This window comes from Uranotaenia lowii, chromosome 1 (genome assembly GCF_029784155.1).
Source record: "Uranotaenia lowii strain MFRU-FL chromosome 1, ASM2978415v1, whole genome shotgun sequence".
NCBI classification, from domain to species: Eukaryota; Metazoa; Arthropoda; class Insecta; order Diptera; family Culicidae; genus Uranotaenia; species Uranotaenia lowii.
The window spans coordinates 37,783,965-37,791,272 of NC_073691.1; positions in this window are offsets into that span (position 1 = coordinate 37,783,965).

Here is a 7,308-nt window from a genome sequence, read left to right on the forward strand (position 1 = left end):
CTAGAACTAGAACTAGAACTAGAACTAGAACTAGAACTAGAACTAGATCTAGAACTAGAACTAGAACTAGAACTAGAACTAGAACTAGAACTAGAACTAGAACTAGAACTAGAACTAGAACTAGAACTAAAACTAGAACAAAAACTAGAGCAAGAACTAGAAATAGAACTAGAACTAGAACTAGAACTAAAACTAGAACTAGAACTAGAACTAGAACTAGAACTAGAACTAGAACTAGAACTAGAACTAAAACTAGAACTAAAACTAGAACAAGAACTAGAATTGGAGCTAGAACTAGAACAAGAACAAAAACTTTAACTAGAACGAGTACTAGAACTAGAACAAGGACAAGAACTAGAAATAGAACCAGAACTAGAACTAGAACTAGAACAAAAACTTTAACTAGAACGAGTACTAGAACAAGGACAAGAACTAGAACTAGAACTAGAACTAGAACTAGAACTAGAACTAAAACTAGAACTAGAACTAGAACTAGAACCAGAACTAGAACTAGAACTAGAACTAGAACTAGAACTAGAACTAGAACTAGAACTAAAACTAGAACAAGAACTAGAATTGGAGCTAGAACTAGAACAAGAACAAAAACTTTAACTAGAACGAGTACTAGAACTAGAACAAGGACAAGAACTAGAAATAGAACCAGAACTAGAACTAGAACTAGAACAAAAACTTTAACTAGAACGAGTACTAGAACTAGAACAAGGACAAGAACTAGAACTAGAACTAGAACTAGAACTAGAACTAGAACTAGAACTAGAACTAGAACTAGAACTAGAACTAGAACTAGAACTACAACTAGAACTAGAACTAAAACTAGAACAAAAACTAGAGCAAGAACTAGAACTAGAACTAGAACTAGAACTAGAACTAGAACTAAAACTAGAACTAGAACTAGAACTAGAACTAGAACTAGAACTAGAACTAGAACTAGAACTAGAACTAGAACTAGAACTAGAACTAGAACTAGAACTAGAACTAGAACTAGAACTAGAACCAGAACTAGAACTAGAACTAGAACTAGAACTAGAACTAGAACAAAAACTAGAACAAGAACTAGGATTGGAGCTAGAACTAGAACAAGAACAAAAACTTTAACTAGAACGAGTACTAGAACTAGAACAAGGACAAGAACTAGAAATAGAACCAGAGCTAGAACTAGAACTAGAACAAAAACTTTAACTAGAACGAGTACTAGAACTAGAACAAGGACAAGAACTAGAACTAGAACTATAACAAGAACTTAAACCAGAACTTGGTCTAGAACTAGATCGCGAACCAGAAAAAGTACTAGAACAAGAACTAGAACAAGAACTAGAACTAACAAGAACTTAAACCAGAACTTGATCTAGAACTAGATCGCGAACCAAAACAAGTACTAGAACAAGAACAAGAACTAGAACTAGAACTAGAACTAGAACTAGAACTAGAACAAAAACTAGAACAAGAACTAGAACTAGAACTAGAACTAGAACTAGAACTAGAACTAGAACTAGAACTAGAACTAGAACTAGAACTAGAACTAGAACTAGAACTAGAACTAGAACTAGAACTAGAACTAGAACTAGAACTAGAACTAGAACTAGAACTAGAACTAGAACTAGAACTAGAACTAGAACTAGAATTAGAACATGAACTAGAACAAGAACTAGAACTAGGGCTCGAGTATGTCTGTCTGTCTGTCTGTCTGTCTGTCTGTCTGTCTGTCTGTCTGTCTGTCTGTCTGTCTGTCTGTCTGTCTGTCTGTCTGTCTGTCTGTCTGTCTGTCTGTCTGTCTGTCTGTCTGTCTGTCTGTCTGTCTGGCTTAAAACTATATAAAAAACAGCTCACTTTTTTCAAAGTTTCCTTAAGCCATTCGAAAGCCATAAAATAATTCTATTGAGAGTTTGGCATTTTCAAGTTCAATAGAAAAGAGATTCATATCATCTTTCAAGTAGGGTGTTAAATCCAAACTCATTTTATCATCAAGTTTTTTTTAACGAATGTCACTCCAAAAAAGCTGAAAAGTTGATCTCACCGTGTCACCGTTCGCTGTCTATACCATAACAAACGGCAGGAAACTAAGATATCTCCAAGCTAACAACAAAACGACAATTTATGCATTCTTTTTTGGCAACGAAAGACTTGAACGCCAACTGCCTAGTAGCAGCAACGAACCTTCGCACGAGCTCTAACTTCAGCTGCTGCTGAGATGTGTCAAAAGACCCGCTCTTTTCAAAAGGAGAATTGCATAATTCTGCAAGTTTTGACGAGGGAGGTGGGGACTTAAATTTTTTGATTCACTTCTGCTTTGGACCTTCCTCTGTTTTGGCTTTTGTCGTTGATCTTGGTGTGGGTTGCCAGAAAAAAAAACCCCAACAACAAACGGGTCTATCAACTTTTATAACGTTCGCGTTTGGGAGGCCTCATTGTCCGCTACATCACGTTCTTTGATTCAACGATATTAGCCGGACCGTGCTGCCCCGGTCAATGATTAAGTCCACGCTTAGCGCCAAAGTCGGTGACCTTGCAATTGCATTCACTCTCGTCGGAGGAAGTTTGGCGACTAAAACTTTCCTCTGAATTTATGTTTCAACCTATTTTGAATTGAGCTGGCAAGGTGTATTTCCATTCATTTAGGCGGGGTTATATATTTGATGCTAATCACCCGGTTATTTTTCTTGTTCTTGTTGATAAAAATAAAAAAATAACAGTCGAAGTCATATTGGTCGAAATTATGAAAATTGTTACTCTAAAACTTAATAAAAGTTTCGAATATTTTTTCTTTAAAAACTATTTTTTTATTGATTTAAACTTTAGATAACTAACTTTCTAATGTACATCGTTTAAAGAAAAAATGTCTCAAAAGGTCACCAAAAGACTGCGAGATTTTCTCAATTATCCACCGCACACTTCCGGAGCAATTCTAACGGAATGTCATCAAACTTTCAGAAATCATCTCACCCTCATGTAGGTATCCGCATCAGGTGTCAATTAACGATATCGCCCACCTTAATGGGTATCATTTTACCTGAGCTACGACGTTTTTTGGTTTGTTTTTGTTTGATTGTATCATTTTTCGGTCTTCATGCTGCACTGAGTGTCCATCGATCCACCTGATTTATCATTTATCAATGATTCCTTTTTGGTCTTTCCGGCTTCACCTACTCCGTTTAACCCTTCAAGGATTGAGACATTGAAATAGTGATCGAAAAAACGACTCAAACGTCCATGCAACCCCTACTATTGTTATTGGATACATATTTGTATTTATTTTTATTGTGGATAAATTCACAAAAATACTTTTGCATTAAAAGGGTTAACCAAGCAAGGAAATCGTAAAATTTTGCCCTCAACCCTCAATAAGTGGTTAAACCTATATGTTTCCAGAATGGCTTTCACTACACCTTCGTTGGGGTCAAGCTCGGTGTTCCATAAACCAAAAATAAAAACATCGGAAGCCTCTCGTCGACGCACTTGATCTTGACTTCACTGTTCAAGACGCAGGCCAAGAGGTAAAAAGTAAGCCGGACAATTGACTCTTATACTTTGTTGATACTTATTTAAGACATTGATCAGGTCCACCCCCTTTGTTTCTTGACATGATTGAGTTTAAGTGTAATGGTTCCGTTGTATGATAATATGAAATTTATGCTTGTTTGTCCTATCTCGTTGGCTGCTCGGATGAGACTAATCAATATGTGCGATTTAATAAATGGGCGTACATAATCGCAGAAATGTTTTGTATCACTTAGGCTCTCGGGGTGGCTATCGATTTAAGCACATCGTTTCAATGAATAAGTAATGGAATATAATGGAACGATCCCATTCAGCTTAAGCTCTACGAGAACCTTTCGTTTGGTGTAGCTCGAACGATAAACTTTGATTGTGATTTGAAGTGTACCTACACATTAATACAATTCTGCAATTATTCTGCATGGGATAATGATTCTTCGAACTATATGAAAATTGTACTAATTTCTTTAAGTTTGAACGAAAGCCAACCCTGAATTCGTGACATTTCGTTTCTCCTGCAACGAAGGATGACTTTTCTATGACTGCACTCACAGGAACTCGAACTAATCCCGTAAGTTCTGGAGAGTGTTCTCCTGAATCGCGGTAGACGCTATTCCTGTTAAATTTTCTGTCCTTTTTTATCCTGTGTTAAAAAAAACAACAGAATTGATTTCTCTTGCTCATCAGTGCATTGAATTAAATCTCTCAAAAGGGTTTACTCCGTCATTTTTTCATATGGTAGCCGTCCGTGTGAAAAAGTAAAGTAGTGAATATAGTTGGCTGATAGCTTATTCGGCAGGATTCCTTTAACACGCTCATTTTGGTAGTTTTACTAGCCGGACCCAAAGAATTTTTCAGAGAGAGAAAGCAAAGAGGGAGAACTCCCATATCTGAAACGTGTGGCGAAGCTGAGCGGTAAACTCAAGTAAGAGAGCGTCACACGCTTTTTGATGTGACGGGGCCCCCCAGGAAATACACCCGTTATCCGAATATGGGTGCCGTGGCGACGAACGTGTTAAGACGTTTGCTGTGAAAATTTTGGTTTATGAAATATCTGGAAAATAAATTAAAATTCTTTAAACTATTACATTGTTTTATTAAGGCTTTGGGATAAATTGTGCAAATAAAAAAATTAGAACCAGGAGGAAAAGGGTTAGAAAAATACACAACAAATCATAGGAGAGACTCATTTCGATCGTTCAGGAATATTTCAAAACACCCGTAAATTACAGGACAAAACCGTTTTGATCCTACAGGCGAGTTTGACAGCTGTTTTTCCTGAGAGGTTGTTCAGTCCTGAGATTATCCTTAAGGTGGCCTTTAACTTTGCGTTTGAAACAGGTTTTGTTACTTATGAGTTTCAAGTGTACCAGTAAACTGTTGTATTTCGCTTTCCTGACGAAAAGGCGTTATTCTGGCGACCTTTTCATATTTTTTTGCAGTAGATTTCCTCTTGACAGTGTGGAAAACTTGTGTTTTTAATGTTGAACTGGTTGGTTGTGGTGAAATGCTGTGGATCCGAACGACACTCTGAAGTTCCCTGAGTGCAGCTACCGGTAGGATTAACTCTGAAGCTTCTTGGAACAGGTTTAGCGTTGAGAAAAATTTGGTTTTACTAGTTTCGATGCTTTTTTCATTAGTAAATACAATTTCGCTTGTATTTTTTATCGGATTCAATTTTCAATTTTCAAATTCAAACCATAGTGAAAGCACATGTCAAACTCAGGGGGTGAGTGGGTTGCTTAAGAAGATGTTGAGCGATGCCCCGGGCTGCGTAAGTATTTATTTTCTAATCTAAAGGGTCGCAGACACAAATCAGAAAAGAGTTACGTCCTGTTAATTCCCTTGAAAATTGGAACAATGTAACAGTAAAGAACAATGTACGGTAAATTTGTCCGTTTACTAACTTTTTTTTTACCAAAATATAACTGATTACTGGTAAATTCCTGATGACTCAAAATTACTTTGACCATTTTTATAGCAATGCATAAATATTTAGATTTAAAGTAGTTAATGCTGAGTCGCATGCGGCTCGTAAAACTCTGTCGTGGTGTGTGATTTCGTCAGGCCGATGCGGTTTTTAACAAAACATCCTTTCCGTTCCGTCACAATCTTTGGCACTTGTTATCCGAATGAGGTTAGTTGTTTTTCATCCTGAACTGTCTGAAACTGAAAATTAATGAAGATTAAATGATGATCATGTTTCGAAAGGTATAGGCGATTCAAGAATTCACTTTTTCTTACCATATTATCCAATCAAAGCCGTCTAATTACTTTGTAAAACTGCGAAATTTTCAAAAATTATCTTGTGTTTTCGAAAACTACTACGTGTTTTGACACTTGAGTCCATAACATCATCATTTTGATCGCAGGGCCCTCTGAGAGTCGTTTTGAGCTGCAAATCGCCAATTCCGGAAGCAGGAGAGCCGTCGATGAGTGGGCGTTTCGACGGAGTCGGCGCCAGCGAGAATGGAATTGGAACTTCACAAACACTAAACGAGGACTATGATTTCACACAAAGACGCCTGATAATAAAGAAAGTAAATCTTCCCTTTAACCTTCCATTTTCTCTTTTTCTTTCCTCCATTTTCTCCTCTGTTAATTGACAGCAGCCAGAAGTAAAAATATAGCCTACTGTGGTGCTATCTTGTTATGATACTGTACAAGGAACATGAATTTTCTAGATCTAAATATACGGAACTACAAAATAAAACAAAAATTAAATGATTTCTAACCAACCGGTTACAAAGCATGGTTTTAACTCCTTTTTTTTGCATTTGTTTTGATCATAATCTTAGAAAAATAAAAAAAAAAATATAATTTTGTACATTGTGTCGCAGTATTTTTTCCGAAGCATGTTTTTAAGGTTTGTTCTTAGAATTTGAATAAAGAAAAACTTTTTTTTTGTAGCTGAATATTGTCTGAAAACATATTTGAGTTGCATCGTGAGGTTTAAGAATCTACAAATGCTATACAAATCGGTTGAGGAACAAGAGAGATATATCGATTTTAAGCGAAAAAATTAGCAATCCATGAATTATAACCGGCAAAAAATTTCTGGGACGGATTAGGGTTTACATTCGTATATAGTCAGCAGTACAAATTATTCTGATATTGATATAAAAACTTTTAAAAAGTATCACCAGGTAAGACACCTGTTAGGACCATTGTATAGAGTTTTTTCCGCAAAGAGCCGATTGATATGGCATACACTTTGAAAGCCAATTGATCCAATTTTACTTCAAAATTCGAGAATTTTCGCAAATAATTCTGATTCATGATTTTGGGCACTTGAGTGTGTCTTTCCGTCTCGAAGAGGAATGAATTTTAGAACTGGATATGAACTTTTGATACAACTATTTCCTTAAATTCAAAATCCAAACTTTCGACCTGTAAGGTCCGTAAGAGGAATAGAACTCAACCCGTCAAAACGATTAGCTGATGGCATATAATTTCCCACTAAGTACGCGAAGCTTCCACATCCGTGCACATAACTCGAGTGTATTAAGCTTAATTAAGAGATTTTTCTTGCTGTCCCGCGCAATCCATCAATCAGACACAATTATGAAAAGTCATGTCTTCTTTTTCTCTGACCCCGGCAATCATATTCCAAGAATGGAAAAGTCTCATCAAACAAACATACGCCCCATTTAGTCACCACCACTGCACATTGTTGAACTTGTAGTCTACCCTTAGACTTCCAGAACCTTTCAGAACCTCTGACATCGACGGCGCATTCCGAGGCATCCTCCAGTGGTGAACCGATCAAATTGTAATTAATGAAATGGATTCGCT